The following is a 16636-nucleotide window of genomic DNA, read 5'->3' as shown; positions in this document are numbered from 1 at the left end:
TTCATGGCATTGGACTTGGCAGTGATTTCTTGGATAAGACACCAAAACCACAAGCAAGAAAAGCACCAACAGACAAATGGGACTACATCAAACTTAAAAACTTTTGTGCATCAAAGAACACAATCAACGGAGTGAAAAGGCATGGGAGAAAGTATCTGCAAATCATATATCTGACAAAGGGTTAATATTCAGAATATATAAAGAACTAAAACAACAAAAAAATCAAATAACCCGATTAAAAAATGGGCAAAGGACTCAAACAGACATTTCTGCAAAGATAATATACAAATGGCCAACAAGCATATGAAAAGATGTTCAACATCATTAATCAGAGAAATACATACCAAAACTACAATAAGGTATCACCTCACACCCATTAGGATGGCTACTATTTAAATGGAAAACAAAATAAAATAAAATAACAAATGTTGGTGAGGATGTGGATACTGGAGCTCGTGAGCACTGTTGGTGGGACTGTAAACTGGTGCAACCACTATGGAAAACAGTACGGAGGTTCCTCAAAAAATTAAAACTAGATGGGGGCTGGCCCAGTGGTGTAGCAGTTAAGTTCTCGCTCTGCTTCGGCAGCCCGAGGTTCATAAGTTTGGATCCTGGGGACGCACCACTTGTCAAGCCATGCTGTGGCAGGCATCCCATACAAAGTAGAGGAAGATGGGCACGGATGTTAGCCCAGGGCCAATCTTCCTCAGCAAAAAGAGGAGGATGGGCAACAGATGTTAGCTCAGGGCTAATCTTCCTTACACCAAAAAAAAAATTTAAAACTACAACTACTATATGATCCAGCAATCCCACTTCTGGATATTGTCCAAAAGAATTGAAAGAAGGTTCTCGAAGAGAGATCTGCACACCCATGTTCACAGCAGTACTAATCACAACGGCCAAAAGGTGGAAACAACTCATGTCCATCAAAAGATGAATGGATAAACAAAATGTGGTATCTACATACAACAGAATATTATTCAGCCTTTAAAAAGAAGGAAATTCTGTCACATGCTACAACATGGATGAACCTTAAAGATATTATGGTAAGTGAAATAAGCCAGTCACGAAAAGCCAAATACTGTATGACTCCACTCATATGAGCTATCTAAAAGTAGCCAAATTCATAGAAACAGAAAGCAGAATGGTAGTTACCAGAGGCTAGGATGGGGGAGATAAGGGGAGTTGTTTAATGTATAAAGTTTCAGATCTGCAAGATGAAAAAGTTCTGGAGATCTGTTTCCCAACAATGAGAATGTACTTAATGCCACAGAACTGCACATTCAAAACCAGTTAAGACAGTAAATTTTATGTTATGCGTTTTTTATCATATTAAAAAAAAAGGTGCAAACATAAAAAATTGGTTAAAATGGCAAATTTTGTTATATATATTTTACAATTTTTTTAAATTAATAATGTAACATACCAAAAACCACTGAATAGTATAGTATGTGAATTACATCACAATGAAGCTGTTAAAGGAAAAAAAGCAGAGGAAACAGCTTAACCAAATCCTATCCTTCACTGGTTTAAAGAAAACAGAGCAATCTGTTGGAAGTACCCAAAGCCTTGAGCAGACAGGAGACTCTGCCTCTATTTCCTCCAACTTCTTCACCCTGGCTTTCAGGTGACAGCTCTTCCTCTCTCCCTTTCCAAGGCACACCACCTTCTAACCTCCCACTTCCTCATTAGGTCCAGCCTCACAGGAAAATTCAGTTAAAGGAGCTGCAGTGGCAGTCACAGGAAGGGGCATGGAATTCAGGACTCACGCTCTCCATTTAGCAGCAGAGTCCAAATCTTTATTAAAAAAAAAAACACACACAGTAGATATACAATAAATGTTAGGTCTCTGCCCTTCCTTTCCTCCTCTTCTTCCAGCCCCACATATGTTTAACAGAGCGACTTCTCTGCTCCTTTGGGGGGATATCCACTGGTCTACCTCACATGAGCTGGAGTTATTAAATACACAGCACCATTTAAAACGTGGTTGTTAAACCGTGCCTACCACGTATTATTAAATCTTAAAAACACACCACAAAACTGTGACTAAGATAAGCCTATTTTGGCAAAATAAACATTTCTATAGCATATAAAAAGGATGCTAAAATAAAGACCAAAGATTAACTGATCACCTCTGAGTGGTGGGACTAAGGGCAAGTTTCTTCCCTTCTGGCTTATCTGTATGCTTTACACTGAATCTGTAACTGTAATAAGAAAAGTAAGTGGAAATCTTTAGAAAAATAAACATCCTTCTGGCTCAAAATTTCACTGCCTCTTATACCACAGGCACTTTCACAAGTTACTGCACTGAAGCTGAATTAGCACCATGTGAGACAGACACTATTTCCTCCATTTTGCAGGTAAGAATAAACCGAGGTTCAGAACAGTTGAGTGACTTGGCTACAGTTGCACAGCTAGTAACTGACAGAGCAAGGATTACAATCCAGGACTTCTAACTTCAAGCCCAGGGCCCTTTCCATTCCCTCACATCTTAAATGGCAATTTGCATTATAACTTATGATATTGTTTAAAAAAAAATGTCTGTTTTGATACTGTTTTAAGAGCACTTGCTACCTAACCTTGGGCAAGTAAGTCACTTAACCTCTGGGGGCCTCAGTTTTCTCATCTGAAAAGGGGTTGGAAAAGACATTCTATCTCTAACAGCCCCTCCTGCTAATGGGTGTTAAGTCTAGATACTATCTTAGGAGAAGCAAGCCCTATGGGCAAGAACGACCGCTTGGAGAGAAGTTGAGACCTATGCTCCAGCCCAAGAGCCATTCTTAATGGAAACAGGTGGTGGATAGTCAAGAGGAAAGAACCACTGGGGGAACCATAAACTTCCTGGTTAAAGCAACAGCTGAAAGCTCCAGCTTTGCTTTACTAACAGCAATGCTTCAGTCTTGGCTAACCATAATCAGAAACCACATAGTGTAAGTAAAGCTAGGAGAATACAAAAACCGGCAGGGGGAGGGGCGAACTGTAGCAAGAGTTCATGCATGCCCTGGTAACTCCATGATTTTCCAAGTGGACACATTAATGTTAAACAGCAAGAACCCTAGGTCACTCTAAGGGGAGACGCCTTGTTCCTCACAATACTCAAGGAGAAACAAACTTGTATAGCACGCTGCGAGATTCACACTTGCGGAAAAGAGCCAACCCAATACTTGAGGAAAACGGGAAAGAATGCAATGAAAGCCTCTCCAATCCACAGAGAATCAGAGACAGCGAAAAAGACCTTCAAAAGGTGAAGTTCCTGTAAAGGATTCATTGGGTATCTGTAACCTCTTTATGCTGCAGACATTATAAGGCACTCCCGCTAGTTAAAACGGTTAGACAGCCTTTCTTCTCGAGGGTAATAAAAAAGTACAGCATTAACTCCGCTGATGAGAAAAAGATTCCATTTTGCTGAAACAGGCTCCGACCAAAATCTCGCCACCTTCCCCTCAACTACGGGGATGAGCCTAAAACCAACGAGAAGCTCCTTAAAGCCATGCAATAATCTTGGAGAATTAAAACAACACCCTGTCCCAAGGACCACGACCAAGAAACCATCGGCTTTAAATCCGAAGCCAGGTCCCCGGCGAAGAAAGCTCTTCAATGTGCTCTCCGCGCTCTCGGTGCGAGTTTGCAGCCCAGCCACTAGGCCACGACTGGGTGAGCACCTGATGTGGGGGGAGGGCGAGCCAAGGCCCGAGCGGATCTGGGGCGAGGGACGGGGGGCTCCCGAGGCTCTTGCCGGGAAGCGCTGCCCTCCAGAGGCTGGGCTCCCGGGGCCCCCCAGGAGTAGGCACTGAGAACACGTGGGGCGACAGGAGGTGGGAAGGGGTGTCCAGGACAGGCAGCCTGGGTCTGGCACGGAGGCCGGAAAAAAGAGAACGGAGCTACCCCAGCGCAGGGCACGAAGCCCTCCGGGCCCGCGGGGCGAAGGCAAAGAGCGCGGGGCGAGGGGACAAGGCCACGAGGAGGGCGGGTCTCCCCGGGCGCGGGGGCACGCGGGGGGCGAGCGCGGCGGGACCCGGAGAGAGCGGAGGACCTCGACACGCGGGAGAAGACCGCAGACCTACCCCGGGGCGCGGGGAACGGGGAGCGTCCGCGCCCGGGGGACCCTGTGACCCGCGGCGGCCCGGACCGGACCCGCCCCGCGGCGCCTCCCTCCTGCCTCCTTTCCCTCCCTCGCTCCCTCCCGCCCTCCCACCCGCGGCCCGTTATCCCGCGGCCGCCGCACTCACCAGCGGCTGCACCTGAGCCCGCCGCTGCCTCAGCTGCTGCCTGCGCCTCCGCAGCCGCCGCCGCCGCCTCGCTGCTGAGGCCGAGTCCCGGGGGAGCCTCCGCGTCCCGCCGCCGCTGCCGCTGCCGCTGCCGCCAGAGCAGAACACCCCAAAATGGCGGCACTTCCGGCACCTACCACCGGCGGGGAGGGCCGAGGAGGAGGGGGAGGTGGCGAGGGGGAACGTACCACCGCGGAGCCGCCCGCAGCGCCGATCCGAGCGGAGCGCGGCGCAGGGGCGGGCCGAGCGCCCGGCGCTGCAGCGCCCCCTCGGGCTGGGGAGTGGAGAAGCAGCCGCGCCGAAGCCCCCGGGGCCGCGGGCGGAACCCTCCGCCCATGGAGCGGCGGGGGCGCATCTCTTTGTCTCGGAGCTCCACTGGAGGGAAGGGTGGGAAGACCCAGTCTGAGAATCTGAAGTTCTTGGCTCTGCGAACCGCACCCACGGGAGTTCTGGATGACCTCGTGGGCAAGGACCTCGGCTTGGCACTGAATATGCGCATAATAAAATATTTGATGAATGAATGAATGAATGGAATGGTGCTTGGCTTGCACTGGGCACATGACACACCCTCCTTTCTGCCCCAGCAGACAAGCAACAGGATCCAGGCCTTCTTCCTTCTTTTCCGAGAGGCGGAATGTGAGAGTATTGCAAGCTTTCAGAGTTAGGGGAGTGCTTTCTAGTAGGATGAGCCGCTTTGTGAACGCACAATTTGCAAAAATCTCTGCAGTGCTTGGAAGCTCATAAGGGTTCTATTAAGAACTGCTTGCCCAGTCCTGCTTCTCCCAGAAAAAAATTTTTAAACAACCCAGGTTACGTCCTGGAGACCTCCTTCAGAGTGACTGAAGAATCCCGGGATCTAGGTGGAATGCACAGTACAATAGTTTGTTTGTTTTTTAAATAGGCCAACGTCGTTTATTCTGCAGGTTCTACACCTTGTGGGACAGTAAAATGCAGATAGAGAAAGAAAACTTAGTTCTGGTACCTTTTGGCCCCAGCAACATGCAAATAACTCATGGGTTTGCAAATGATTTCCCTGTAACATCATCTGGCTTCCCAGAGCAAATAATTCTTATACCCACAAATACTGATTATACCCTACCTTACCACAAAAAAATAAGTGGACTCCCAAGCAGAAGCCTCAAGGGTTTTCCCCTGTGTTGGAAGCACTTCTTTCCCCCTTGGGGGAAAAAAGAAAACTAACCACAGACTTTCTGGTACCATATAGACTGGAACAATCAGCCCCTAAATTGTACACTATCGTATTCCATAATTGTACTGTGTAGTTTATCATTTTATACACATTTATAATGTTGATATGTGATCTTGTTCTTGTTAATAGTTCTATGTGTAATTTACTGAAAACATCCTATTTTAACAGACCATTATAGCTTATAGAATGTTGTCACGTACATTACCATAATTTTGTATTTGTCTCCCAGCTGCCATAGATTGTGGAAACCTTTTAAGCAGAGAATCTGTCTGGTTCTTTTGTGTGCCATGGAATCATCCAGATATCCATGTGGCTGGCTTCTTCATCTCCTTCAGGTCTTGACCCAAATGTCAGCTTCTCTGTTGGGTCTTTCCTGACCACCCAATTTAGAATTACACACACATACACCCATGCTTCCAATCCCCCTTTCCTGCTTTGTTTTTATCCAAAGCACCTATCACCATCTAACATAGTATGTTTTCTATTTCATATTTTACTTATTTTATTTATAGTCTTCTCCACCAGAAGGTAAACTCTATGGGGATAGGGATTTTGTCCGTTTTATATCCTCAGGGCCTAGAATAATGCCTGACCCATAGGAGGTGCTCAATAAATATAGTGTTTTTAATTTGACTTCCATGTATTGTGAAATGATTATCACAATAAGTTTGATTAACATCATCTTATATAGATAGAAGAAAAAAAAAAAAGAAAGAAAAAAGTGTTTTTTTCTTGTGATGAGACCTCTTAGGATCTACTTTCTTACCAACTTTCAAGTATACCACACAGCAGTCATCATGTTGTACATTATGTCCTAGTACTTATTTATTTTATAACTGGAATTTTGTACCTTTTCACCACCTTCATCCAATTCCCCCTCCCCCATCAATAAATATTGTTGAATTAATGATTAGGCATATCTAGGTGCTGGGAATGAAAAAGAGAATGAATTGTTTGGCCTTCAGAAGCTTCCTGGTCCTTTAGCTTCCTGAATGTGAGCAGGGACCATGCCTGTCTGGTTATTCTCTTGTCTCTCCAGTGCTTTTCATAGTGTCTGGTGCAACAGATATTTCTTGAAGGGCAACCAGAAACTTTCCCCTATTTTATCTGCCCCTTGAGTTAGGGCTCCCATTGGCAGTGAGGAACTGCCACTCCTTGCAGGGTACTATTATCCCTTGCTCCTAGTGATTGAGGAAGACCACAGCCCAATAGCCCAAAGTGGAAGGAAGAACAATTACATAAGAGCAGGAATGAGCTCCTATGACTTCAAAGGGCTTCACTGCATACACAAAATACTAAACAGTCCAAATACGAAAAAGCCTGATGTGAGATGTAAACAAACACGAGAAGCTTCCTGTTTCAATTTTTGCCTTCCAAATTGATGAAGATTTGTTTTTAAAAAGAGCCAATGTTCAATAGATGTTAGCTCAGAGCCGGTCTTCCTCAGCAAAAAGAGGAGGATTAGCACAGATGTTAGCTCAGGGCTGATCTCCCTCACAAAACAAAAAAACAAACAAACAACAAAAAAAGAGCCAATGTTAGCAAGGATGCAGGGAAACCAGCCTTCAAGTGCTGGTGGGATAGTCTGTCTGGAGGAATTTGAAATTTAACATACCTTTCTAGGAACTTATCCTAAGGAAATAATCATGTATAAGTGCAGAGATGTACTGATGTATATGGATCATAACATTGTTGAAATAGCATAAAATTTGATACAAAAGGAGACAGATAAAAGAAAAGTGTGGTAGAGCCAGCCCTGATGGTATAGCGGTTAAAGTTTGGCAATCTCACTGCTTCGGCTGCCCAGGTTCGGTTCCGGGGCACAGAAGCACACCACCATCTGTCAGTTGCCATGCTGTGGCAGCAGCTCACATAGAAGAACTAGAAGGACTTACAACTAGGATACACAACCATGCAGTGGGGCTTTGGGGAGGGAAAAAAAACAGGAAGATTGGCAACAGATGTTAGCTTAGTGCTACTCTTTCCCTGAAAAAAAAAATATGGTATACCCATAGCCTAGAATATTATATATAATTTCAAATAATGATATAGAATAATATTTATTTGTGGGAAAATGTTCATGATACATGCTTAGTGAATAAAGCAGATAGCAAATTAATAGACACAATATGATCCCACCTTTGTTAGACAGTGTGTTTGTTGAGAGAGAAAAAAACAGAAATGTTTATTAAAATATTGACAATGCTCTGTATCCTCACCACCACTTGGTATTATCAGTCCTTTTAATTGTATTCATTCTGGTAGGAGTGTAGTGGTATTTTATTTTGGTTTAACTTTTTGTTTCCCTAATAGCTAATGAAGTTGAGAAACTTGATATCTATAATGCTTATTGACCATTTGGATATTTTATAAGTTGCCTGCTCAAGCCTTTCTTTCTCTCTTTTTTTTTTCTTTTTTTTTTTTTGGTTTGTAGGAGTTTTTTTAATATATTTTTGAAGACAGGTTCCTTGTCAGATATATATATTATATATACATCTTCTCCCAGTCTGTGGCTTGCCTTTTACCTTCTTAATAGTTTCTTTTGATGAACAAAAGTTTTTAATTTTAACAAGGTCTGATTTATTGGTCCTCATTTTATGGTTGGTGATTTTTGAGGTCTATGTAAGAAATATTTGTTTACCCAGGTCATGAAAATTTTCTCCTTTATTGTTTTAATCTTTCACGTTTAGATCTATGATCCATCTCCAATTTTGTGTATGGTGTGAGAGAGGGGTCAAGTTTTTTTCCTCTTTCTTTTTTTTTTTTTTTTTTTTTTTTTTTTTTGTGAGGAGATCAGCCCTGAGCTAACATCTGCCAATCCTCCTCTTTTTTTGCTGAGGAAGATGGCCCTGGGCTAACATCTGTGCCCATCTTCCTCCACTCCACATGGGACGCCGCCACAGCATGGCCTACCAAGCAGTGCGTCGGTGCGCGCCCGGGATCCGAACCAGCGAACCCCGGGCCGCCGCAGCGGAGCGCGCGCACTTAACCGCTTGCGCCACCGGGCCGGCCCCTCCTCTTTCTTTAATGTGGACATCCAGTTGATCCATCACCATTTAAAAAGACCGTCTTTTCTTTTTTTTTTTTTTTTTTTAATTTTATTTATTTATTTTTTTCCCCAAAGTCCCAGTAGATAGTTGTATATCATAGCTGCACATCCTTCTAGTTGCTGTATGTGGGACGCGGCCTCAGCATGGCCGGAGAAGCGGTGCGTCGGTGCGTGCCCAGGATCTGAACCCGGGCCACCAGTAGCGGAGCACGCGCACTTAACGCTAAGCCACAGGGACAGCCCAAGACCGTCTTTTCTATACTGAGATTTGCAGTGAAGGCTTTCTTTTTCTGAACTCTCATATATTGTTGGTAGGTATGAAAATTGATACAACCACTTAGGAAGACTTTGTATCCACTAAAGCCAAACAGCTAAATGGACTTATCCCCTATGATGCCACAATTCTATTCCAGATAGAAATGAGTAACTTATTTCCACCAAAAGAATGGTTTGTACCGCCTTTATTAATAATAGCCTAGGGCCAGCCCGGTGGCTTAGCGGTTAAGTGCGTGCGCTCCACTGCTGGCGGCCCGGGGTTCAGATCCCCGGGCGCGCACCGACACACCGCTTCTCCGGCCATGCTGAGGCCGCGTCCCACATACAGCAACTAGAAGGATGTGCAGCTATGACATACAACTATCTACTGGGGCTTTGGGGGGAAAAAATAGCCTAAACTGGAAATGGTAGATAAATTATGGGATATACTTATAATGGACTATTTATATAGCAATGAAAGGGAACAAATTGCTACCACATATAACATGGATGAATTGCACAGACACAATATTGAGCTAGAAAAAAAATCATATATTGTATGGGCCTATTTAATCGAAGTTTAATAATGGGCAAAAATAATAACAAAAGTGAGAATCAAGGTTACTTTTGTGAGGGAGAGGGAACTGACTATTGACCAGGGGAAGAATGAGGGAGCTTTTGGGAGTATTAGAATGTTTTATATCTTAGTATGGGTGCTAGTCACAGGAGTGTATACATATGTAAAATTTATCAAGCCATACACTTAGAATTTGTGCACTTTCTACGGCCAGGAAGAATAACAACAAACAACCCATTAGACAAATGAGCAAAGGAAATGAATATGAAATTCATGAAGAATATGAATGTCCAATAAACATAAGATGTTCAATCTCAACTCACAAATAATTAAAGATATTCAAATTAAAACACAGTGGGTGATTTTTTTACTGTCAGGTTGGGAAATAAATTAGTTAAATATTAAAAGTTGATAAAGTTGTGAGAAACAGGCACTCTCAATGAATACAGATATAGCCATATGGGAGGGAAATTCAACAATAGTCATTAAAATTAAAAATATTGGGCTGGCCTCGTGGCTTAGAGGTTAAGTGCGTGCGCTCCACTGCTGGCGGCCTGGGTTCGGATCCCAGGCGCGCACAGATGCACCGCTTCTCCGGCCATGCTGAGACCGCGTCCCACATACAGCAACTAGAAGGATGTGCAGCTATGACATACAACTGTCTACTAGGGCTTTGGGGGAAAAAAGTAAATAAATAAATTATAAATAAATAAATAAAAATATTCACATCTTTTATATAAAAATCTAGAAAATGATAATTAATCTATAGTGAATTGGTGGTTGCCAGGGGTGGTGGGGTGTGGGCAGGAGAGTTACAAAGGGGCAGGAGAAAACTTTTGGGGGTGATGGATAAGTTCCATTATCTTCATTGTGGTGATGCTTTCACAAGTATATACATATGTCAAAATGTATTAAAGTGTGTACTTTAAATATGCGTGTTTAGTGTATGTCAATTATACTCAACAAAGCTATAAAAAAAATCTCCATGACCCTCTTAAAAAGATGCTCATATCCTTTAACATAGCCATTGTATTTCTAGAAATGTTTCCTTCAGAAACACAAGTGGGTGAAGCACGTACAAGGGCATTTTCTGCAGCATTCTTTGATTCAGCAACTAGTCTTTATGGAATGCCAACTATTTCAGACACTGGGCTAGACAATGGGGTTACAGGCATGAACAAGATAGACAGGGTCTCTGCCCTTATGAAATGGACTATATTTGTTATTGGTAAAAAAAAAAAGAAAAAAAAATAGAAGCTACCCCGTTGGGTTCCCTATCCATCAATAGGGACATGGTTAAAGAAATGATGGTACAATTAATTGTTGGCATATCAAAAGCTATTAGAAAAAAATATACATAGGGGCCGGCCCAATGGCATAGGGGTTAAGTTCGAGTGCTCTGCTTCGGCAGCCCAGGGTTGGCAGGTTCAGATCCCGGGCGCGGATCCAAGCACTGCTCATCAAGCCATGCTGTGGTGGCATCCCATATGCAAAATAGAGGAAGATGGGCACAGATGTTAGCTCAGGGCTAATCTCCCTCAACAAAAAGAGGAAGATTGGCAACAGGTGTTAGCTCAGGGCCGACCTTCCTCTCACACACACACAAAAAAGAAAAAAATATACATATATATATATACTGACTGACAAGAAAAAATGTTCAAAATCCATGGTTAAGTGTCAAAAAGCAAGTTACAAAATTCTCACTGTTGTTTTTAAGAAAAAGACAAATATATACATACATACATATACATATATATATATAATGTTAATTCTTCCTTGTTAACTAAGAAAAGAGATGTAGCCCTTGTAGGAGGGAAATACGGGGAGATTTGGGCCTGGGAAGGGATGACGAATGATAAAAAAGTTCTGGCGGTATTTGAGTCCCCAGTTCCCCTGGTGTCTGTTGCCATTTGCCCACTCGCCATTTCTGAGGTTTGGTATATAAGTCAATAGATCATCCCTTTGCCCAGGCTAATTAAGAGTTGGGCTTCACAACCTAAGTGTTCATCAGTGGATGAATGGGTAAACAAAATGTGGTATATACATACAATGGAATATTATTCAGCCTTAAAAAGGAAGTAAGTTCTGGGCCCTGCCTCGCGGCCTGGTGGTTAAGTTCGGTGTAAGACCCAGGTTTGGTTTCTGGGTGTGGACCTACACCGCTCATCAGCGGCCATGCTGTGGTGGTGACCCACATACAAAAATAGAGGAAGATTGACACAGATGTTAGCTCAGGACGAATCTTTCTCAAGCAAAAAGAGGAAGATTGGCAACAGGTGTTAGCTCAGGGAGACCCTTCTTCAGCAAAAAAAAAAAAAAAAGGAAGGAAGTTCTGACCCCTGCTACAACATCAATGAAACTTGAGGACTTTATGCTAAATGAAGTAGGTCACAAAAAGACAAACGCTGCCACTTATATGAGGTATCTAGAGTAGTCAAGGTCATAGAGATGGAAAGTGGAATGGTGGTTGTGAGCCTCTTCAGGGAGGGGAGGATGGGAAGTTGTCATTTAATGGGTACAGAGTTTCAGTTTAAAAAATGAAGAAAGTTCTGGGGACGGATGATGATGATGGTTTAACAATTATGTGAATGTACTTAATGCCAATGAACTAACTGTACATTTAAAAATGGTTAAAGTGGCATATTTTATAGTATGTATATTTTACTATACTAAAAAAAAGTTGGGCTTCAGGTTGCAACTGACTAATGCACACATATTAGTTAGGATAGGTTAAAACTACTGTAACAATTAGACCTAAAATAATTAGCTGAAATAAAATGGAAGTTGATTCCTCTCTGCCTTAACAGACTAGAGTAGATGTTGCTATGAAGAGAGGTAGCTTCTACTCTAAGTAATTGTTTAGTGACCCAGATTAATGCGGACTCTGCCATCTATAGCCGATTCCTGCTCAGATGATTCCAGCTATCGCCATCACCATTCCAGCCCACAGAAGAGAAAAAGAGGATGGAGGAGATTCATGGAGGATTTATGAACCGGGCCCTCTGGTCCTCTGATGCTTTCACACATCACTTCTGCTCACATTCCAATGGAGATAACTGAGTCATATGTCACCTCTAACTACAAGGAACACTGAGCATATGGCTGCTCAGATAGTATAGAAGAAGTGGATAAAGAATTTTGATGGACGGTTAACAGTCTCTAAAAAGAAAAAAAATCCCTGGGAGAATATGCACCTAACACTAACAGTGATTATCTCCTGAGGTAAGATTACAGGAGACCTTCACTTTTTACACTATATAATTTTGAAGTGCTTGCATTTTTTATAACAAGCATATGTTACTATTATAATTAGAAACTACAAAGCAAAACCAGAGGCAGGGGGAATAACAATAAAAGATTTGACTGCATAGAAGGTGAAACCACTTACTGATACATTCTTAATTGATAAAAACAGAAACCAACTGAAATTTTCATCACAGGCGAACAGGTAAATAAATGAGGATATAATCATATAATGGATTATTACACAGCAGCAAAAATTAATGAACAATATCTACACACAACAGTGTAGTTGAATCTTTAATGAAAAAGTCATAAAAGACTATTTTCTGTATTTACCATTTTTATTAAGTATACATTTATGTGGGAGAAACCATATTGTTTTTTAATTTTTATTATGAAAATATTTTTTAAAAAGTAGGCAGATGGGAATAATGAATCCCCATAGAACATCACTCAGATTCAGCAATGATTAACATTTTACCGTATTTGTCTAATTTGTCTTTTTTTCTTGGTACAGTATTTTGATGCAAATTCCACACGTCATTTATGTCTGCATACTTTAATAAGCATAAGTAAATTTATGGACATTTTCCTACCTAGCAACAAAGCAGTGACCACACTAACAAAATTAACAATTCAGTATTATTTCAGTCCATAATCAAATGTCTCCAATTGTTTCAAAAAATGACTTTTAATAGCTGATTCAGGGCCGGCCCCATGGCTTAGCGGTTAAGTGCGCGTGCTCCACTACTGGTGGCCCGGGTTCAGATCCCGGGCATGCACCAAGGCACCGCTTGTCCGGCCGTGCTGAGGCCGCATCCCACATACAGCAACTAGAAGGATGTGCAGCTATGACATACAACTATCTACTGGGGCTTTGGGGGAAAAATAAATAATAAATAAAATTATAAAAAAAAAATAGCTGATTCATTTGAATCAGGATCCAAACGGTTCACATGTTACTTCGGGTTGTTATGCCTCTAGGATTCCTAATCTGAGGCAGCTCCTCTCCCATTCTATTTTTGTACATGCTTTTGACTTATTGCATAAACTGAGTCAGTTGTTTCTGTAGAATGTCCCATATTCTGGATTTGTCTGTTGCTCTCCCGTGATGACATTTAACTTACCCCTCTATTGCCTATGTTTCCTGGAAATGAAAGTTGGCTCTTGAGGCCTGGTTAAATTCAGGTTTGATTTTCTTGAGGTTGGTGCTATGAGCATCACGCTGCAGCACAGCTGGAGGCCTATAATGTCAGGTTGTCCTGCTTTTAGTGATTCAGAGATTAATCAGCGTTTCTGGTGGCCTCAGCCTGATCTTCCCTTGGTAAAGTTTCCTATCAGTGTTTCATTGAATGCTTTTATCCATTAATGACCATTGACTGGATCAATTATTTCACTAAGGATTGCAAAATGCTGAGTTTCTAATTCTATCATTTGTTCCACATTTATTAGCTGGAATGCAAAATACTGAGTTTCTAATTTTATTATTCCTTCCACACTTATTAATAGGAAGGCTGCTGTAAAGAAGAACTTTCCCTCACCAACTGGGGATATTTGGTTACCCCAAAATACAGTTCACATAGAAAAGGCAAGAGAGGGTGGGAATCTTCATTGATACTGTGCACTGATGTGTCCAAGTGCTGGAATATTATCTGGAATATACAGCCCACCCAATAAATATTTTTGAATTGAATTGATATCCATATATTGGAATACAATGTAACTCTTTGAAAAGGATAAAGTAAATGTACACCTATCTATATTGACATGGCATAATACTTATATTGTTGAGAGAACAAAGCAAATTGCAGAACAGTAAATATAGAATAAGTGCATTTTTATAAAATATATATATTTTAAATGTATCAAAAATAGGATGGATTAATGGGTGACTATGTGATAAGACAAAAAATAAAATGTTAATTATAGAATTTAGATGGTGGCTATATGGGTTTTTCCTGTTCAATTTATTCAGTTTTTTATTATGAAAATGTTCATCACGAAATGTTGGGAAAATATGTGTGTAAAAATCTGTATTTCTAGGGGCTGGCCCCATGGCGTAGTGGTTAAAGTTCAGCACACTCTGCTTCGGTGGCCCAGGTTCATGGCTTCGGACCCCGAACCCTACACCTACTCATCAGCCACGCTGTGGCGGTGACCCACATACTAAATAGGGGAAGATTGGTACAGATGTTAGCTCAGGGTGAATCTTCCTCAGCAAAAAAAAAGAAAAAAGAAAAAATCTATTTCTGAAGAGTGGGTTTGAGGGTAAGGATGGAACTTTTCAGGTTATATACTTTATATAAAGCAAAAATTGTAAATGATCCTTTGACATAGTAATTTCATTTTTAGGAACCTATCCTAATACAGTAATTCTAAACATAGAAAATAGAATTTTTTTTTTTTTTTTTTGGTGAGGAAGATCAGCCCTGAGCTAACATCTGTGCTAATCCTCCTCTTTTTGCTGAGGAAGACTGGTTCTGAGCTAACATCTATTGCCAATCCTCCTCCTTTTTTTTTTCCCCAAAGCCCCAGTAGATAGTTGTATGTCATAGTTGCACAACCTTCTAGTTGCTGTATGTGGGACACGGCCTCAGCATGGCCAGAGAAGCAGTGAGTCGGTGCGTGCTCGGGATCCGAACCCGGGCCGCCAGTAGCGGAGCACACGCACTTAACCGCTAAGGCACGGGGCCGGCCCAGAACACAGAATTAAATATAGAAAAAACTTTTCATGCTGGAAATATTTTATAATAACAAAAATTTGAAAATATCTTGAATTTTCCTGTCTAATAACAGGAAAATGATCACATTATAGTGTAGTAAATAGGTTCATTATAAATGATAAAGACAATGTAAAAATACGGAAAGTGCTTATAGCACAACATTTAGGAAAAAAAATCGTGATACAAAATTTTATTGACATAATTACAATGGTTTTTTAAAATGGTACACACAGACCACATAGTGTTACCATATGACGCAACAATTCCACTCTTCGGCAGACAGCCAAGAGAAATGAAAACTTGTGTCCACACAAAAACTTGTATATGAATGTTCACAGCAGCATTATTCAAAATAACCAAAAAGTGGAAACAACTCAGATGTCTATCAATTGATAAATGGAGAAACAAAATGTGGTATATCCCTACAATGGAATATTATTTGGCAATAAAAAGAAATACGGTACTGATACCATGCTACATGGATGAATCTTGAAAACATTATGCTAAGCAAAAGAAGCCAGTCACAAAGGACCACATATTGTATGACTCCATTTATCTGAAATGTCCAGAATAGGCAAATCTATAGAGATGGAAAGTAAATTAGTGGTTGTCAAGGGCTGGGGGTTGGAGGGAAATAGCGCGTGATTACTAATGAATATGGGTTTTTTTTAGGGGGGAATGATGAAAATGTTCTAAAATTGTTTGTAGTGATGGTTGCACAACTCTGAATACACTAAAAACCATTGAGCTATACACTTTAAATGGGTGAATTCTAGGGTAGGTGAATTATATCTCAATAAAGCTGTTATAAAAAATTTTTAAATGGTACACATAGAAAATTGGAGGAAAAAATAAATATGTTTGAGGTGGTAGGGTTATGGGTGATTAAAGTAAATTCTACTTTCCTGTATTTTCCAGTCGTTATGAGTATGTATTACTTTTACAAGGAGAAAATAAACCTTTTTTAAAAGCACCAGATGCATGTTTCAGAGAACTATTTAAATGTAAATAACCAGCATTACATCCATTCCTCTTACCTCTTTGTAGGTTGTGGGTTTTATATCTAAGCTTATCATATTTTTAATGATTTATTAATATATTTTCATAATATATTATAGATATATTTATTTGTCATAATAAGTATATATACTGCGGTTCGGTCAGGAGGAGGGAGCCATGAATTCAGGCGGATGGGGGTGTAGGAAGGGCCATATCAACCCAGGTCCCCTGTTTGCCCAGGATCAGGCCCAGGATCAGAGGGGCAAGGTGGCCCCTCTGCTTAAAAGCCCAAAGCCCCTTCCACTCTCCCCT

The 16636-nt window shown here is 41.4% G+C and overlaps 1 protein-coding gene across 12 annotated transcripts in view; it reads right to left on the bottom strand.

Moving 5' to 3' along the window:
- The window catches only part of CELF1 (CUGBP Elav-like family member 1), a 71586-nt gene extending 67243 nt beyond the window's left edge, over nt 1–4343 (bottom strand). For 5 of the 12 annotated variants that reach the window (XM_058526960.1, XM_058526961.1, XM_058526966.1 and 2 more), the window contains exon 1: nt 4230–4267. The gene's annotated coding sequence lies outside the window, so the exon portion shown is untranslated. Of the gene's footprint in view, nt 1–4229 lie in introns of all 12 variants that reach the window. The other 7 variants (XM_058526963.1, XM_058526967.1, XM_058526969.1 and 4 more) reach the window with 5 other exon arrangements.
- Between the last annotated feature and the right edge of the window lie 12293 nt (nt 4344–16636).

Source organism: Diceros bicornis, chromosome 31, assembly GCF_020826845.1.
Source record: "Diceros bicornis minor isolate mBicDic1 chromosome 31, mDicBic1.mat.cur, whole genome shotgun sequence".
Taxonomy (NCBI): domain Eukaryota; kingdom Metazoa; phylum Chordata; class Mammalia; order Perissodactyla; family Rhinocerotidae; genus Diceros; species Diceros bicornis.
Note: the sequence above shows the minus strand (reverse complement) of the source record. Positions and strands in the feature narration are given on the sequence as shown.